The sequence below is a fragment of the Plectropomus leopardus genome, chromosome 11 (genome assembly GCF_026936395.1).
Source record: "Plectropomus leopardus strain MGB_pleo_1.0 chromosome 11, ASM2693639v1, whole genome shotgun sequence".
NCBI lineage: Eukaryota > Metazoa > Chordata > Actinopteri > Perciformes > Serranidae > Plectropomus > Plectropomus leopardus.
Genome location: NC_142186.1, coordinates 242,263 through 262,609, shown reverse-complemented (window position 1 = coordinate 262,609; position 20,347 = coordinate 242,263). Strand labels below are relative to the sequence as shown.

Below are 20,347 nucleotides of genomic sequence, written 5' to 3'. Positions count from 1 at the left end.
AAAACTGTTAAACTGTGATGAAGCCACAGCAGCTCTACAGGACAGTTTTGAGCGCACATATTTGCAAATGTTCAAAGATGCTGCCACTGAAGATAACAAGATCAATCTTGAAGAATATGCATCTTCCATGAAATCATATGTCAGCAAATGTACTGATGACGTGGTGATCACAAAGACGGTGAGATCATTCCCCAACCAGAAACCCTGGATGAATGAGGAGGTGAAGGCTCTTCTGAGAGCTAAAGAAGGCTGCAGGCTTTGAGACTACTCAACTCCTCCTTCGATGCCAAAAGATGTAGGATTTAGGATCACCTTAAAATATCATTTCTTCTTAAACTACGTTTAAGAAAAATGACATTAAAGTTGCCTTGTACTGTGTACATTGAGTTTACCTGTGTATGAAATGTTCGATACAAATAAAACTGCCTTGCGTTTCCTTGCCAAGCTTCATGCTCGTATGAACATACGAGGATAATTTTTACATATCACCATGACTATATGAAATGCCAAGTTTCACAGTCAACTAAAAATGGCTGACTTTCTGTTGAGTTTAGATAATACCTACATGAGAGTTTTTTTTAAGTCTGGACATAATGGCATTTTCTGTTCTGGCTTGATTCTCCCTTTGACCTCTTTCTTGACTTTCTTTTCTGGCTCTGCTTTCTATCACCTCACTCTGTCCTTCCTCTTGCTGTGCCTTGTCTTGTTCTCTCTTCTTTTTGCTGTCCCTTCTCTGACTCCAGTGCCTCTCCTCTCTCTTTCATCTCCTTGCCATTCCTGCTCATTTTCTTTCCTAGAACTCCAGAAACGTGAGATGGAGTGGTTCCCTCTCTCTCTTGGAGCTAGTTAGAATGTGAAATTGCTTTTCAGGGGCCACTATTGCAGAAGTTGGTGCCATGACTGAGGAGATAGGGCTTGGTGGGGTTGGATTGTCTTTTCTTATTAATCTTGTCCATGGCAGTAAACCACTTTCAGTTTGCAGCAGTGGTCTTTCCTCCCTCAGTGCTCACCACCATGTGAGGTGCCTAAAATGGAAATATTTCTTCCCTGGGTATCAAGGGACAAAATATGATGTAATACCTACCACATGGAATAAAGATAAAAATAAAGACAGCTTTATTTATCCCAAAAAAGTCAAGACAGTATAAAACACACACAGTCAACAGCAGCATTCAAACATAGCCATGTTGGTGTAACAGATTAACAGATGGACAACCTGAGTACCCAGCGACCCAACACATACAGTGACAAGAATAAAGTAAATTCATAAACCATGCTGCTCCCCAGATTTACCGCAGGGACCCTTTGACCATTAGTTAGCCCTACTGCTGTCAGCAGCATTTAAAAGTCTGATGGTGGAAAGTAAAACAATGTGTGTATCTATTAGGTTTTCTTAGAGGGGCAAGAAAGCGCTGTCCAGAGGGCATCAAAGAGAATTCACAAGAGAGAACATGGTCAGACCGACTAATAATTCCCTTAGCCTTCTTGACAACTCGTCTCTTCCAGAGGGAGCTCAAATAAGTCAGCTGGACACCAATAATTTTATAAACATTCTGGACAGTGCTGTCAGCTCTGGAAAAACATCATTATAAGGGAGACAAGAGATAAGCACTTACATAACAATGTGGCAGTTACTCAAACATCATGGTCATTACAATAATCCCTTAAAGACAAAACTAACTGCTCAACAGAAAAATTCCCTATAAGCATTTTATATTTGGCATCTAACAAAGTATTAAAACTTGCAGGTGGTTAATAATAATAATAGGAAGAAGAAGAATGGAAGGTTATTATAATGGAGTGTCACTAGCTGACAAAATATAATTTGTAGTTTCTATCAGCATAACCCTAGTAAGGAGCCAGTGCACACACCAACCCTCAAAGCATAATTTAATATTTAGCACAATAAATTATACAGCCAGTAACAGAGCAATGATTCAATGCAATAGTGCATAATTATTTGTTTTCCGTTTCCTCCAGCCTGACCTATTTTTAGTCAGTCTGTGTCACTGTTTAAAAAAGTTATCAACTGAGTCGGCTCTCTTGGTTTCCTCACTTAGTCATCAATATTGGGTCTCCAAAACCTACATAGTAAGTCCAGAGATTTCAATGTTACACACCACAAGGATTGAACAGCCAAGGTGCTAAATGGCTTGTTGGTGGATAAATGGCATGATGGATGGATGAAAGTAAGATCTGGACTGTGGGATGAACAGCCCAACAAAACGGCTGATTTTTTTTTTTTTTTTTTGGCATGCTGCTAGGGGTTGGAAGGCTAATGGTGGACATTTTAAGTTGGACCACTTCCTCTTGTGTGTCGGCTTGTGAGTATGCACCCTACTGCTTTTCAAAGTCATTCATTGTCGAGGGTTTTGTGTGTGATGTATGGCTTAAAATCTCCACTTTTGCCAGTCTAAGAGGGTGCTATGCAGTATGGAGTAGCTGAGTATGTCCATATCTCTCAGTCAAAAAATTGATGTAGTATACATCGGACCATATCTCGCTGCACACAATTCACCCACTATTTGATTTGAACACACTACTTATTCAATTTCACATGATACCTGGCATGAATAGTAATGATACAGCAATAGTAATTCAGAGAATACGGCTGTGTTTTATGATTAAATCATATATTTTGATTGTAAATAGGGTCATCAGAGTGCGTAAAAAAGCATCAAAATAGAGCTTATTCATCAGAAAAAAATTCCCACATCCAAACCCCCTTATAGAGGTTTGGCAGATCCAGACCCAGGAAATGCCCCTTGTTATGCATATTTTACCCAATCTTATTTCTCATCAGAGAAACACCTGAAGGATCTGCTGTGGTTTGGATAAAACTTGTTAGATGGAGCAGGATAGTCTTAATAGAACTGAAAAGGTGCGTCATAAATACAAGTTATGTACATGTATTTTTTTTTAAATCACAAATGTTGTCAGATCTACAAACAAGTGCAACCTAACTTCATTACAGAACATTTTCACTTTATCCTTTAAAATTCCTAAATACACATCCGTCTGTTATATTTTCTGTGATATTTAGGCTGATGATGCACTACATTCGTGTATTTGTCTTTGGCTCTTTATCCTCTTGATAATAATCTCATTAATCCTTCCCCCTGTGGATGAGTCAGTCTCCTCTCATTGTCTGTCAGGCTTTGGATGCATTAAAGCTGAAAACCTGGAGTGCTACAAAGTTAATGGATGATGTTTTAAAGCAAAGCAGACGCAGAGTGTCCTGATTCTGTTCAGACTGACCAGGGTCATCCATTAGTGGAGTTGGCAGTTAGGACAAGAAGGGAGGAAAGGCTGAATGGACAGATGGTAGAGTTCTGTTTACTCTAGCACTCTGTTCACTCAAAATAGTGAACAGTAGCAGTATGATGACACATCTAATTCTGTTACTGCACATCACATTTTTTGTAAATAAACGAATCAAAGACAAGGGGAGGATTTGGACTTTTCTGAACATCATTTTGAATGGGATTGTATACCCTGACACCAACTTAAGGTGAGTTACAGAGCATTTCAGTGTATACCACACTAGTCAATAATCTTAATGAATGATTCTGTATGGTAACTTGGGGCTTAAATAACCTTAAGCGGTGGTAAGCGGTGAGTGACAGTGACAGCACAGCAAAGCTACCAGTTATTAAGAGGAATGCTGTGGTTGTCAGTGACGGAGTCTGGGGATCTTTAACATCTTCTCATAAAGTGATTATTTTTGTTAGCTGTTGAAGTCAAATTAATTTATTGAAACTTTTGGTAACCAGCTTAAAAATTCAGTAAAACTTTAGTAAATATTTAATTTAGTAAAATAATAATAAAAAATAAGAACAACTTTAAAGATGCATTGATTATTTTAGGCCACATGGGGCTAATATGTCAGCAAAAAAATTTAGCAGATACAGTGCAACATTGGCATTTTACTTTTACTCTTGTTTCTGGCCACCTGATGAATGAGGCTTCAGTTTCACTTTTCTTGTTGCTCTTTACATACTAAATGCTGCACTACACTCACTAGGTAGTTGCTAACTTGTCTGTCTGCTTAGTGTTAGACAAGAAGTGAACCATGGATTATTAGAGTGTGTTTGCAGAAATATCTGCCTGCCGCTGCTGGTGACGGATTGGCTGGGATTGTAAGACGATAAAATGCTATAAATAAATAATTATAATATTTATAATATAAAAATAAATAAATAAATATAAGATGCTCACCTAGACCATTATGTGAATTACCAATATATTGTAATGACTTCAGGTTTTTCTTTAAATCTCCAATCAGAGTCAATGCTGTAACTACAGTGCTGTGCTTCTGTCAAATGCCAAACTATCATCATGGCCATCATCGGTGCTGGCTTTGAGGACCACTCCTTCAGTAGTGACGACAGTTACAATCATGTGTTCACAGACACAGAGACTGCCACAGTCAAAGGCTTGTACTTTCAGCGTGCTCACCTGCTCTGTGGGCCAACATCATGCGGGTATCTTGACCCCTCCCAGCAGGCCCTCATCAATGTGGGGGGGATCCGGTACGCCTTTCCCTGGAGCACCCTGGAGGATTTCCCCCAGAGCCGCCTGAGTCGCCTGCACTTCTGCACTTCTGTGAGGGAGATAGCAGAGTTTTGTGATGACTATGATGAGATGAGGCACGAATTTTTCTTTGACCGTGACCCTTTAGCTTTTCGGGCCATAATCAACTTCCTGGCAAAAGGAAAGTTACGTTTGCTGCGGGAGGTCTGCAATGTGGCCTTGCACGGTGAGCTGCTGTACTGGGGCATTGATATAGGACAGATGGAACCCTGTTGCCGCCACCGGGTGATCTGCTCTGTGGAGGAGGTGGTCGAGCACCAGCAAAAAGAAGAAGAGTGGCAGCAGAGAAGGAGGATACTGAGGGCTCCTGTGGCAGAGGGCAGCCTATTCCACATGATTGGAGAAGCAGTGGAGAACCCTCATTCAGGTTTAGTAGGGAAAGTGTTTGCCTCTCTGTCTGTCATCATGGTGGTGGTCACTGTGGTCAGCCTGTGCATCAGCACCATGTCAGACCAACAACAGGAAGAAGCCATGGTATGTATGAATCATAGCAATATGGATTTACTGTAAATTAAATTCCAAATCCAGAGCACTACCCAAACTCTTCTGAGCCTGTTCTACCAAAATAGTGATATGACCACAGCCTTGTTAAATGAGATTCTGAACCCAACCTTTGCAAGTTGTTTTAAAAATGAAATTATATTTGGCTTGCTGACATATTGAAATGGCTCTTAGACTGTTAACACTAGGTGACAGTGGTGTACATAGCTTGCATTCTTTTTTCTGCATCAAAGAGGTTTGAGCAGATTGAGTTAACATGCACAAAAAAAACAAAAAACAAAAATCAAGTAAAAGTTCTTTATTTCTATAATGGGCACAACAGGGAGAAGCAATCATCGGAAATTAGTATCTTAGTCCTCAGGCTACCTCTGTTATGATACATGATAAACAACATCACACAGGTAAGGACATAAAATAATGGCAGTTAAAAATAAAGGGGTAAAATATAAACTAATAAAATAAAAATATAGCAATATAAATTATAAATTAAATTGTGTAGACAGATTTACAAAGCTCACACAAACACACACACACACACACACACATATATATATATATATATATAGGATATAACAGCATGAGGCTTAAAACCATTACAGAGGGTGGTGAAAACTGCCCCACACATCACCAGTTTGCCTCTATAACCCGGCAATGTAAGGCCAACAGGCCAACAGGATTATTACAGACACAAACAGCAGAAACTGTTCTGTCTGTTTCTGCCAGCCGATCCCTCAAAATCGCTGCATATATCACTCCACTTTACAGCTCTTCTTAACCATTAATTAGACAAACATTAACGGTCAATAGTAATGTTACCATGGATTGTATCAGTGTTTGAAGAGCGAAGAGGAAGTGTGAGTAAGTGTGAAGAGGAAATCCTGTCTGACCAGCATCATTGCTCATGAAATACCTCAGCAAAATTCTGCCTGATGTAAAAGCCATTGAACTTGCAGCCCAAGAGGGGTGCAGCTGTGACGGACCGTTTTTGTTAGGCTATACCACTGTTCAGTGGGGGTAAACAAGCTGTCACAGGTGTTACAAGGATGTGCAGTGAGACAGGGACACAGAAACACAAAATGTCGAGGTGACAGAGATTATGGCAGTGAGTGGACACACCCTGGAGAGATGTACTGTCTGATCAAACTAACTATTTTGAATCACACAGGCCACCAAAGTGGGGGCGCTGATTGAAAAGTTGTGCACTCTGAAAGCAATAGCAACATTTCTCCACATTTAGCCCTAAAACATAATTAAAAAGATGTGTGAATTTTTCAAAGTCACTTTTTAATCACATTTAGAGCAATATTTGCAAAATTTGTCGGATTTAGTCTTTCCTGAAAAAAATTGGTTAATGTCGCTGTAAAATGAAATGTTTAAATTTAAATCTAAATGTTATGTTAAATCTAAATATGATATGTTAAATCTAAATGTTATATGTTAAATCTAAATGTGATATGCTAAATCTAGATGTTCTATGTTATATCTCATTGTTGTTTGTCATATCCAAATGTTATATGTTAAATCTAACTCTTAAATCTAAATGTTAAACATTAAATCTGAACGTTTATGTCATGGTTCTTAATATTCCAACTACCCCTTGCTGCAGCATGTGGTATGGGGTGGGTACGGAAGTACGGTAAGTTGCTCATTGCCCTTTTTTCCATGTTTTTGAAAGAAATCACACCAATTTTTCAGGTTTTAAGGGGTTAATTTTCACTGCTTGATGATATGAATGAGTGTCTCTGTGTGTGTGTAAGTGTGTAAAGTGTGTAACTTTCTGTGACTACACACAGGATAATAATGATAATGATAATAATATATGATATATAATTAACACAATGTCAACTGTAGCACAATCTTCACAAATCTCTCTGAACTTAATCAACACAACATCGCATTTCCCGCAGTCCTTAAGTTTAAAACCCTTTGACTGTGTTTGAAACCGCCTACTATGCTAGGAGTATGTACTGATTTGGTCAAAATGCAGTATGCACTGTAGCGGTTATCAATAACTACGTTAGAATTCGGATTTTGCACTTGTTAAAGTAAAAGGGACACCACTCTCCATTTAGGAAAGAATTAAATTTTAAATTATGACAGTTTCAAAACATGTCATCACTTTAATCAATCTCACAATCTGTACTATTTATCCTGTATACATTGATCTTGTTTCTCTCATGAAATAATATCCACAGACTTGGCGACTTGGCGATAAATGAGATATTTTATTTAGGCAAATGAAATGATGAGTAAATAGAGGAAGTAGTATGACATATAAAGGACAGTGAACAAATGAAAGGAAACCTAAGTGATGTATGTTCAGGTGATGTAAATGATTAATTATGGATGATAGTGGGTAGAAATATATGACCGTCTAAAGCGTGCATGCGCGCTGAACGGTACTAAATTAGAATTTAGAAATATGGCATTAAAGCTTTACTATACGACATCATCTCTGATCACTACAAGATGTTATTCTGCCTTGTTTGGCCGACTTGATTAGACTTCACCGGGGAGGTCTAGGTTGTCGCTTCGCTCCAGTGGAGAGCTGCTGCGCGTCTTCCAGACAAGGTGACCCGCTGAAAGGCGGCAGTGGCCGGTCAGGTGGAGTCGGTGTGCAGTGGTCTTTAACTGGCCTTGATGTCCGCCTCGGCAAACAGGTAAAAGTCTTTAAACAAAGTCTTTAAGGGCAGGCAACGGATGCTGATAGTTTGTGTAGCAGGTGTTGCTTCTAGATCCGTGGCAGAGTTTACGGCGGATCGCGGAGTGTCCTTATCAATTAAAACTCGCAGAAATAATCAAAAGTAGTCCCGTTGGCCCGTCCCTGAGCTACCACCTCGCGGGGACACGCAAACCCCTCCACCGCGAGGGGTTTGCGTGTCCGTGTTCGGGTTGGGGGACGGATCCTGACTGTTGTTTGTGCCTATGGTCCAAACAGCAGTTCAGAGTATCCACCCTTTTTGGAATCCTGAGAGGGGGTGCTGGAGAGTGCTCCTTCTGGGGACTCCTTCGTTCTGCTGGGGGACTTCAACGCTCACGTTGGCAACGACAGTGAGACCTGGAGGGGCGTGATCAGGGTTCAGATCAGGGGGGCCCCTGATCTGAACCCGAGTGGTGTTTTGTTATTGGACTTCTGTGCTCGCCACAGATTGTCCATAACAAACACCATGTTCAAGCATAAGGGTGTCCATATGCACACTTGGCATCAGGACACCCCGCAGTTCAATGATTGACTTTGTAGTCGTATCGTTGGACTTGCGGCCGTATGTCTTGGACACTCGGGTGAAGAGAGGGGCGGAGCTGTCAACCGACCACCACCTGGTGGTGAGTTGGCTCCGATGGTGGGGGAGGACGCTGGTCAGACCTGGCAGACCCAAATGCATTGTGAGGGTCTGCTGGGAATGTCTGGCAGAGTCTCCCGTCAGAAAGAGCTTCAACTCCCACCTCCGGGAGAGCTTCGACCATGTCCCGGGGGAGGCGAGGGACATTGAGTCCGAGTGGGCCATGTTCCGTGTCTCCATTGCTGAGGCAGCCGACCGTTGCTGTGGCAGTAAGGTGGTCGGTGCCTGTCAGGGCGGCAACACCCTAACCCACTGGTGGACACCGGCGGTAAGGGGTGCCGTCAAGCTGAAGAAGGAGTCCTATTGGGCCTTCTTGGCCTGTGGGACTCCGGAGGCAGCAGACAGGTACCGACAAGCCAAGCGGAATGCAGCGGCGGCAGTCACCGAGGTGAAAACCCGGGCGTGGGAGGAGTTCGGTGAGGCCATGGAAAACGACTTCCGGATGGCTTCGAAGAGGTTCTGGACCACCATCCAGCATCTCAGGAGGGAGAAGCGGTGCTCTGTCAACACTGTGCATGGTGGGGACAGGGCGCTGCTGACCTCGACTCGGGACATTGTGGATCGGTGGAAGGAATACTTCGAAGACCTCCTCAATCCCACCGACATGCCTTCCAGTGAGGAAACAGGGCCTGGGGACTCGGGGGTGGGCTCCTCTATCTCTGGGGCTGAGGTTGCCGAGGTGGTCAAAAAGCTCCTCGGTGGCAGGGCCCCCGGGGGTGGACGAGGTCCGCCCGGAGTTCCTCAAGGCCCTGGATGTTGTGGGGCTGTCGTGGCTGACAGGACTCTGCAACATTGTGTGGACATCGGGGCAGTGCCCTTGGACTGGCAGACTGGGGTGGTGGTCCCTCTTTTTAAGAAGGGGGACCGGAGGGTGTGTTCCAACTACAGGAGGATCACACTCCTCAGCCTCCCTGGTAAGGTCTATTCGGGGGTACTAGAGAGGAGGGTTTGCCGGATAGTCGAACCCCGGATTCAGGAGGAGCAATGCCGTTTTCGCCCCAGTCGTGGAACTGTGGACCAGCTCTGGACCCTTGGCAGGGTCCTTGAGGGTGTGTGGGAGTTTGCCCAACCAGTCTACATGTGCTTTGTGGACTTGGAGAGGGCATTTGACCGTGTCCCTCGGGGAGTCCTGTGGGGGGGTTCTCTGGGAATATGGGGTTTCGGACCCCCTGATACGGGCTGTCCGTTCCCTGTATGACCGGTGCCAGAGCTTTGTCCGCATTGCCGGCAGTAAGTCGAACTCGTTTCCGGTGAGGGTTGGACTCCGCCAGGGCTACCCTTTGTTATCGATTCTGTTCCTAACTTTTATGGACAGCATTTCTCGGCGCAGCCAGGGTGTTGAGGGGGTCTGGTTTGGTGACCTCAGGATTGGGTCTCTGCTCTTTGCAGATGATGTGGTCCTGTTGGCTTCATCAGGCCGTGACCTTCAGCTCTCACTGGATCGGTTCGCAGCCGAGTGTGAAGCGGCCGGGATGAGAATCAGCACCTCCAAATCTGAGGCCATGGTTCTCAGCCGGAAAAGGGTGGCATGCCCCCTTCCTTCCCCAAGTGGAGGAGTTTAGGTACCTCTGGGTCTTGTTCACGAGTGAGGGAAGGATGGAGCGGGAGATCGACAGGCAGATCGGTACAGCGTCTGCAGTAATGCGGACTCTGCACCGATCTGTCGTGGTGAAGAGAGAGCTGAGCCGAAAGGCAAAGCTCTTGATTTACCGGTCGATCTTCGTTCCTACCCTCACCTATGGTCACGAGCTTTGGGTAGTGACCAAAAGAACAAGATTGCGGGTACAAGCGGCCGAAATGAGTTTCCCTTCGTAGGGTGGCGGGGCTCTCCCTTAGAGATAGGGTGAGAAGCTCGGTCATCCGGGAGGAGTTCGGAGTAGAGCCGCTGCTCCTCCGCGTTGAGAAGAGCCAGATGAGGTGGCTCGGGCATCTAATTAGGATGCCTCCAGGACGCCTCCCTGGTGAGGTGTTCCGGGTACGTCCCACCGGTAGGAGGCCCCGGGGAAGACCCAGGACATGCTGGAGAGACTGCCTCACAGCTGGCCTGGGAACGCTTCGGGGTCCCCCAGGAAGAGCTGGACGAACAAAAGACAAACCCGACCCCGGATAAGCAGAAGAAAATGGATGGATGGATGGATGGATAGTCCCGTTGGGCTGACAAAGTCACTTTAAATTATTAATTTGAGTTTACTTAAAAAGTAATGCGAGAGTGTCTTTACTGACCAAAAGCTGGTATAAAGAAAAGCGTCAAAGAGATTTAAAAAGAAAATGGCGTCAAAAGTTAAAGTTCAGCAAAACTCTGGTGAGCTATGGCGGTTCCTCTTAGAAAATTGAGGAAAAAAAAAACTTGCGAACGAGGATACATGGGAAGCGCTGCAGTGAAAGGGAAAGAAGAAAGAAAGCAAAGAAGCTCTGAGCTGAGAGCTCACTCAATTTTTATCTCTGAATTTGGGGTGCGAATGGAAGGCAGGGTTAGCAAACTTTCGCGCCAAGTGATCGCACATCCGGCATTAATTTCTAAAAGACCTAATGTAATGTAATGTAAAAGATGTAATTCAGGAGGCATCTATTTCTCCGTACTTTATGACGAATTACGTGATCTAACCTGTTGTGTGTAAATTCCCGTATCTCATCACCACTATAGTCTCATCACAGTAATTTCATATACATGTTAGGAGACCTAAAGGCAATTTATAACGTAACACATGACTCTGAAGATCCTTGGCTCAATTCTGTTAAATGACCACACACAACGTAAAATTATCCCATGCATTCTAACGAACTTGGTAATTACTTAGATATAGGATTACCTTCTAACATTATACAATGAATGCAAAATAAGATATAACTATAAAGTTGGTTACGAGATAACTGATAACTAAGGCCACTAGATGGCAGTATGGCTCCATCACAAAAAGGGAATGAAACATGTTTTTACTTAACTCATTCAAATTAAATGATAAAAGAATGGGAGTTGGTCCTACTTATTCATCAAAGCACAGAGATGATGATGCAGATGTTAGTCTGAACACAAGAATGCATAATGAATTTACAACATGTCCTGTCTTTGTCATCTCAGCAGGCGGGAAATGAGGTACTGAGAGTGGAAGTAATGAACGACTGTTACTTTGCATGCTTAAGTGACCCCAGGAGGTCATTTAGATGTCTTACATCCTGTTATATACTAGATGGGGTCTCAAGAATGCCTATCTCTCATGGCATCTTGAGCAGGAAAGCGTCAAAGGCTGACACTTTTAGTGGCTTAAAAGCAGAACCTGTTTGCAGATGTTAACTGAGGCGTCTCAACAAAGTTAATTTATAACCCTCTGTTTACACCTCTGGGTTCATAAAACAATTTCCCCATTTGTGTCCCCCATTTGAACAGGGAAAGTTGAACTCTGGAGTTCCCCAGAGGGAAAATGTAAAGACCACGCCAAGACAGTCCATTACAGCACACAAAAACGAAATTCACTGTAAGCCAGAAATACCCCGATGTCACACTAATTTGGAAAAAAATCCTCAGTATGCATCATACCAGTTTGCCTTGCCTACTGTTTCCCACAATGCATTGCACTTACGTTTACCAGTTGGAGCTGGAAAATGGTGGAGAGCGCATCTGTGGCTGTTGGACCCGTGGCTGTCCTTGAAGAATACAAATGTTGAGCCAACAGGGTTCCTTGGATTGCCCTAGTGTTACACTGTAATAATTAGGCCTTGTCAAAATCATATTTTTATCTTTCAAGGTCATTTATATTACTTCAGATGAACCACATGCCCATTTATGCTAATAAGAGTACAATTATACAGGAGACAAGCGAATTTTTAAGGCATTTTATTGAAAATATTCAGCTACTGTAAAGGGGATAAGGTTCATGATATGACCAAACCAATGTGGGCTTTAACATGAACAAGATAAAATCAACAAGTTTCATGCAATGATTGAAGCAGAATAAAGAGGATAATAGTACGTGTCCCAAGCAAAGCTAAATTAATACTGGGGGAGCAGTAATATGAACGTAACAGAGGTACATCTGGTCACTGCCAGTCTTTACAAAGGCATTATCCAGGTCATCACAGGTAAGCCTTCATCACTGCAAAAAAATACTAAATTACATATATATCACTTGTTTACTGTATTTCAAACCATATTCAAAAACCGGAAACCAGCCAGGCCTGGCTCAGCATACTGCAAAACGAACTGAACTGAATAGCCATACTGCATACAACTGTCCAATGCAGTATGCAGTATGTAGTGGATTACGCTACACAGTGTGGAGGTTTAAGGAAGTGAGGGGCTACCCAAACAGAATATCTGGGAGGCAAATAAAGAGTAGGATTGGATGTCCAACCCCGCCATTCCTCTGTCCGCAGCGAGGACCCTCTCCAATATTTAGCTAATATGCAAATTCACACTGCCGCTTAGCTGAAGTACCAAAATAAGAGCTCGATGTTTTGATGTTCTGTGTACATGGCGACCAACAAATTTTCACTCCACTGTTCAACTCTGCCTCAGTCCTGGCTTATGAAAAAAACTTTTGCCATGAGGAGAGTGGCATGCACCCCAGGGAAAGTGGAGATGGCAGACCACCAGCCACTGGCGACCAGCCTTCGCTAGGTTAGGAGGTTTGCCCTGATTAAATTCTTCATGGCAAAAGTTTTCTCATATAAGCCTCCTCCTAGAGGCAGAGTTGAAGAACCATAAAGTCGACAAGGAGGTCTCATTTGTTTGTGATTTTCCTATTAATATTCCATATGATGCAAAAAACAGCAGGCATCTAGGTATTTTAACTTTATCTAATCTGGCTGTGATTCAAAAAGTTTTGACATTGCTTCCTGCAATGACCTGAAAAGAGAGTTGTGGAACTAAAATATTTGAAAAAACCCAACCCTCTGCAGGGTACTTTAGCAATCCAAGGAAACCGTCTGACTGAAATTTATCATTTAGAGGCCTGTAAAACTTACTCGGTCCCTTTGTCTTTTGTTGTTTCAACAGGGAAGATGCTCCCAAAAATGTCGCAACTTGTTTGTGGTGGAGTCTGTTTGTGTTGCTTGGTTCTCCTTAGAGTTTCTAGTGCGATTTTTACATGCACAGAGCAAGCTGGAGTTTGCCCGTGGCCCTCTGAACATCACTGATGCTGCTGCCATCTTGCCCTACTATGTCTCGCTGTTTGTGGATCTCAGTGATGAGTCTGTTCAGGACATCGTAGCCAGTACAGGGAGAAGCAGCCTGGATAAACTGGGTCTTATCCTGCGTGTGATGAGGGCGCTGCGTATCCTCTACGTGATGAGACTGGCCAGACACTCTCTGGGTCTGCAGACCTTGGGGCTGACTATCCAGCGCAGTATGACAGACTTTGGCCTGCTTTTTCTCTTTGTGTGTGTTGCTGTGACTCTCTTCTCCCCACTGGTACATCTGGCTGAGAGTGAGCTAGCTCCCAACGCTGCCAGGTCCCCCCAGCTCAGCTTCAGCAGCATCCCAGCATCATACTGGTGGTCCATTATCTCGGTGACTACGGTGGGATATGGTGACATGGTGCCCCGCAGCATCCCCGGCCAACTGGCAGCACTGATCAGCATCTTATCAGGGATCCTCATTCTGTCATTCCCTTCCACATCCATCTTCCACACATTTGTCCACACCTATACCGAGCTTAAACAGGAGAACAAGAGGCTGTGGAAGGAGGAGAGGGGTGCCGAACTCGCCACTGAGGCTGAGGAAAGCATGAAAGAAAGAGAAACTTGGCCTGATAACTGGCCAGAAAAAGATTTTTTTATCTGGTTTAGATGATCCTTATCACTTTTTTATGAGAGACATTGCAGTGCTGGCTCAGAGCAACTCTCCAGTGACTTGTTGAGTCCAAAGAATTACATTTTATACTACCAAAAAGTACCAAAAGTACGTGGACACCCCTGCCCAACATCTGTGGCCAACCTCATTAACAGTCTCATTCAGGTCATGGATATGTATCACTTTTCAAACTAAACCTTGTTTATATCACTGACGGGTGCTGGATGAGGATGTTACTGTACATTTAATTTTGCTTCAGCAATGCTGTCACTGCCCCGTCTCCTACAAATTACATTTATGTACATCTACTTTGAAACAGTAAATTAATGTTTTTTGGGAAACATTATCCTGACCAAATCACCTTTTCTATAAACATAGGAGGAATTGTTGCTTATGAACCTGACAAATTACAAAAATGCTGATGCCAAACACATCAGCAAAATGTTCACTTATAATGTATTTTGTTTGTTGTCTGCCAAAATTGGCAGTCTTTCAATGCATCATCTACTCATATTGACTACAGCTTTATTTGTTTTATTACCCTATTATTAAGATTTAAACAAAACTATGAACTTTCCCTTACCTTAACCAGTGATTTTGTAACCTAATCACAGCCAGGAGTCTTGACACAGGTGGTGTCACAGTCCTGCACTTTGTATGTACTTCCTGACCACCTCGACCTCTTCCTGTGAATCCAGTGTTACACATAAATGTAGTGTTTGTATTACTACATTTTAAGAATCAAAGTAACATTGTCTATGTCTATAATTCATGCAATAATCACGTTGTCACCAAAACCTCATTAGGAATGCAATTTATAAATATACAAATGTAATCTTTAGAAGACAAGGTTGATTGAAACCAACTGAACATGAAATATGCAGGCTGTTTGGATGACCATTTGTCTTTTCAGGGGGTTATCATCAGCTGATTCAGTGGAAAGTTCACTACAGGGCTATTCAGTCATTTTTAGGAGTTTATAAATTTACATCAGTTTTGGCCATCAGTGGTAATGACAGGATGGGAACCCCCAAACAGCAGGCACGAATGTGAGATTCAACATTTGATACAGACCTTTAGTTAGAACAAGTTTTTATGGACATCCCTGGACTATGAAATCTTTGGGGCTTTTTTTGTTTAAGTTGTTTTTTAAAAAAAAGAATGAAAGAAATCGCATTGTGTTCTGCAAATTGTTTCTGATGTATAAAATGGTCTGCTGGTGTTTTGAAACAAGCCTAAGTTATGAGCACTTTGTCTCATTAAAACTGTGAAAATGAAATGTGAAATGTGAAAATGTGAAACAGAATTTAATGAAAAGTCAAAGATCTCTGTGTGCATAGTTACATGTCTGTAATATTTCAAAAAGGAGACCCATGACAGCAGAAGCCTGCACTATTAAGCAGGATCTGGGGTTAGTTAGGTAACTTAAGGGTCATCTCTGGGTTTTCTGTTATAGTTTTCTGTTCTACAGAACTGGTTTACTTTTTACCTCGACCTGCTCCAGTTAATCAGAGCAGGTTATATTATGAATTATATATATATAAATAAAAGCAAGAAGTACTGAGGCAGCACTTCACACTGAAATACTATAGGTCAAGATACTCATTTGTCAAGTCTGATTATTGGTTGTGTTTTGTCCACAAGAGAGCAGACATGTATGTATCTGTTCTTTCTCTAAACACAGCAGTCATGTGAAATTGGGAAACTTTTCAGTCATTTAAGAGTAGATAACATGGTAATTTTCCCTGCACACTGCAGTAAAATACCATGTCAGTCATTACACACTGAAAGAAGAAAGGGGGAGAAATCCAAATCAGTTGTGTCCACTGTTTTTGCCCCCCTGTCACATTTGCTAAACACTGGATGTGAAAATGAAGCCGTTATCTCAAATTCACTGTCTATGCCCCATGTTTGTGTGAGGCTGAGAGAGGCTTCTCATATGCAGTGGAGCAAGTGGAACATATTCATTATTTAAACAGGGAGGAAATGTATAGTTTTGCAAGCCTCGAGGACTAAAGCCCTATTGTTTTTGCTTAAACTTCTTTCTTTTTTTTTTGTTTTCTTCAGAATTGTTTTTGCTAATTCCTGTGATGTAGACCAACAGGGGGAGCCAAAAATGCAAAATGTGTACATTGCACAACTCAACTTTAAAGCTGCAGTTGGTAACTTCCAGGAGAGACACTGTGCTTGAATATTTGAAAGAGAACAACCTGCAGGTCCCTCCTCCTTCCTGTCTGCTGCTCCTCAGCCCTGCCTCCACATCAGTGTTGACAACTCCTCTGAAAGGAAGTCGCTATTGGTTCTCCCAAAAGTCGCTAGAAGTCACCAGATGACATCATCAACTAAATTGCATTAAATGAAATTCTGAGAAAGGCAAAACTAATAGAAAAGGCTGACCAGGTAGTTAAAAGGTAGTTAAGGTAGTACAAACTAACTATTATGTATTTACAAAGTTGTTTTTGTTGCCATATAACCATAATTATTAATGTTATTGTCAAAATATAGCTTTTTCTCTTTTTCGTTTTGCAGTGACCTAATGAGTGCAGAGCAAAACAAAAACGTGGTCTTATAGCTTATATTTGTCCAGAGGAGGAGAGGGACAAGAAACAGACTGAGTGTGTGAGTGAGACTGACTGAGACAGAGAGAACCGTGTGAGGAATTTGGGGGTGTGAAACTAAAAAATAGTGAATATTTAAACAAAAAACGTCCATGCTGTAACTGTACAAAATCATCATCCGTGATTACTAAGCAACACACGCATGATTCATCTGCAGGGCCGACAACGGTCACGGAGTCGGCTGCAGGACAGGACTGCGGGGCTGCTGGTCAGACTAGCTGCAAAAGTGCTATATGAATGGTGACGAGGAGGAGACGGCAGCCACCCTCGCTGTACTCAGGTGACGTGTGGCCAACTCCTCAGGAAGGAAAGTAGCTATTGGCTGTCCTAAAAGTAGCTAGAACTCACTAGATGATGTCATCAACTAATCTGCATAATTAGTAATTAGCACATAATGGAGGTTATATGGTGGAGCAAGGATAAATGTCGTTAGAGAGACACAAAAAGGGGAGTAAAGAATAGCCTAAATATGTTTAGACCTACAAATTGACTTTAGTTGAACCTTGTTTTATTTCATGTCACAATTTGATCAAAACAATTGATAATAAAAAAAAGAACAAGAAACACAAAGCAGAACTGAATGGACAGCTGCTTTGAATTTTACAGGTGAAATAACTCACTTTTCAATATAAGACCTTTGACTTTAATACTTTTTCTAGACCCACATTTGGTATAAACCAGTATTGTCAAATGCTAGAATATCAAATTTGATCAAAATACAGCGTTTTGTGGGGTAGAATTGCTAGTTGTACGCCCAACCCTCCTCCATTATCCAGGCTTTGGACCAGCAAAGTGACACTGTGGTGGAATTACTTAGCTTTTTTTTTTATAATAGTTTTTTTTTTAAAATGGTTTTTATAAGTTTTTTGTTTTATTTATTTATCTTAGCCCTGTGCTCCACTAAGGAGCCTACAGGAATAAGTCATTATAAAACATGAAACAAAAATAAATAAAACATTTTTTCCCATAACTATAACATTTATAACATTTTTTATATAGACTGTTTTAACTTGACACCATAAACATTCTAAACAGACCCAAGAGAGGCATTAGAAACAAACTGTCAGTCACTGTGGCAATATGAGAAAATAACTATTATTTACCACTATGATTATTAAAAATAATAATAAGCTGGCCTAATACAGATTCATTGTTGTTTTTTTCCAGCTCCCCCTCCACACAAACAAACACACTGTGCTGGCTCACAGAGAGAGTGGATCATGATTTTGGTCAAGAGCTACTGAAGGAGCTGACTTAAATGAGTAAGCAGCTGATGTGCCAAAAATCTGCAAAACATCATCAGGCAGCTTGTGCTCATAGCAAGCGTCCCCAGACAGCCTCAGACCATATCAGACATACAAGATGGAGATAAGGGTCTGCAAGGACATCCGATTTCTGAGTTTGCTTTTTACCACACTCATCTGACTGAATACTCTCTCAACTTCAGCATTTGAATGTGGCAAGGACAAAACAGACACAGCAGCCATGGCAAGCTCCTGAAACGGGTCTATGTCAGCTGCATTCCTGAACTTCCAAACCTCACACCAGAAGCCCAATGTGTTTTTCGTTTCATTCCACTTATATATAAATACATGACACCATTGCTGCACAATCTTATCAATCTCAGCAGGAGAGTGCCTGAGGAGCTTGGCTATTTTTTTCAGTCTCTCCCGGGCTCTTATCATCTCTTATCGTTGGTGAAGGAAATGGTGAACGATGGTGGTGGTCAAAAACCTTGATGGCCAACACTGCTTCACTCAGCACTGACTTCAAAAAAGTCAGGTACAGGCCATTTTGAGGGTCACTGTACATGGAGTACAAAACCTCAGCCATATAGCAGTGCTCAGTGGATTTGGTGATGCTGAAATGCAATTCCAGCTCCTCTAAGGGTTTCTCCCCACAGCTGATGGTCTCATATATGGCCCTGTAGACTTCCCTGTGCTTTGGAGACACTGAAAACCAGTTTTAAGTCTCCCTTGCCAAGTACTCCACACTATGGGGGATGGTGTCATTGGAAGCATGACTTATAGCAAGCTGCAGAGAGTGACAGACACAATGGATGAGAACAAGATCTTTGAGGCCAAACTCCTCCTTCAGCACTTTATGTACCCATTGTTAACCCCTCAGAGTCAGAGACAGTGATTTTTGTGTGATACTGAAAGAATGACAATTACAGAAGAAACATTTACACTTACACGCCACTATTAAAGCCAGGGCGGGTCATCACTTTGTCACTTAAATACATTGGTGTCAAAACAAACATTCTCCAAAAGATCGGAAAAAGTCACTAGTTTTGTCAGTAGTCGCTTTTGACAATTTAAGTCGCCAAGGGGGTCTGGGAAGTCACCAGATCTTTCGACAAAGTCGCTAAGTTGGCAACAGTGTTCCACACTGCCTCTACAGACCCTCCCCTGCAGAGGAGGCTGTCATGCATGCGCAGGCTCGTAACTACGGCAACCTATGTGCCCAAGGAGACAACATAGCGAACACACCGGTAAGAGTGAAACACAAACAATAAAGCTACAAATACCTATTTTTAATATAACTGCTGCTAACTATATTTTATCAAGAGACATAGTCCTCATTACATTAGCTGCGTATTTATAAAATAAACTGTCTGTGTGATGTCGGTAACGTTACAGTGTTTCTGAACGTACGTTAACATTAGCTCTACATTGAACTGTTTAGCTAATGGTAGTTAGCACATTAGCTTCTACAGCCAGATAGAAGGCTCATGTGTAAATCAGCAGCTTATTTACATTTGTTGCTTTACAAGCTCACTGACATGTTGCTGATGCAGGTATTTTAAGAGCGTGACACTTGACTTCGCTGAAGAAATCACCCCCATAACATATGGGCAGGGAGAGGAGGGAGCAGGGCGTCTTATGGATCAAACACTCGAGGCCCTTGGCCTCTGCAGGAGGAAGCCTTGCGCCTGGCAGGGGGGTCTGTAGCCGACTGTCCAGATGAAGGAGGACAGCGGACAGTCTTGTCATGTTGTATAGCAGTGTAGGACCTCACAAGTGGCCATACTAGGCTAATGTATCTGGTCAATTCTTTACCGATTTCCAGATCCTCGTGGACAATACTACTACTGTTAACCTTATTACATGTAAATACCTTGGGTACTGTACTGTAAATAGATTGTTTCAGCCAGCTTTTATATCTCCAGCCATTATATAAATCAATGCTTTATTTTACCATTTCACTATGTGGCAGTGACGGTAACACAACTACAGCTGTGACAGGCACAACATTATTGCCCAACAACTGCCGCCTGTGCTTCAACAGCCACATAATCAGCAGACTGATAAATCATTTGGCCTTGAAAACGTATGTATAGCAGGTTCTATTTGGCAAAACAAAACAAACAAACAAAAAAACGTCAGCATGTGCTTTTAGCACTATAGGTGTTGATAACAGAAATGGTGGTAAACAGAGAGCTAACTCAGTCGTGATGACACTATTATAATGTGAGTGCATACATAAATATCATTTATAAACCC

At 42.3% G+C, this 20,347-nt stretch overlaps 1 pseudogene across 1 annotated transcript; it reads left to right on the top strand.

Annotated features, from left to right (window-relative positions):
* Positions 1-3,309: 3,309 nt before the first annotated feature.
* Positions 3,310-19,301, top strand: LOC121945335 (voltage-gated potassium channel regulatory subunit KCNG4-like; annotated as a pseudogene). Its single transcript, XR_015778071.1, has 3 exons — positions 3,310-3,511; positions 4,286-5,067; positions 13,429-19,301. The product of XR_015778071.1 is annotated as a voltage-gated potassium channel regulatory subunit KCNG4-like (transcript).
* The last annotated feature ends 1,046 nt before the right edge of the window (positions 19,302-20,347 follow it).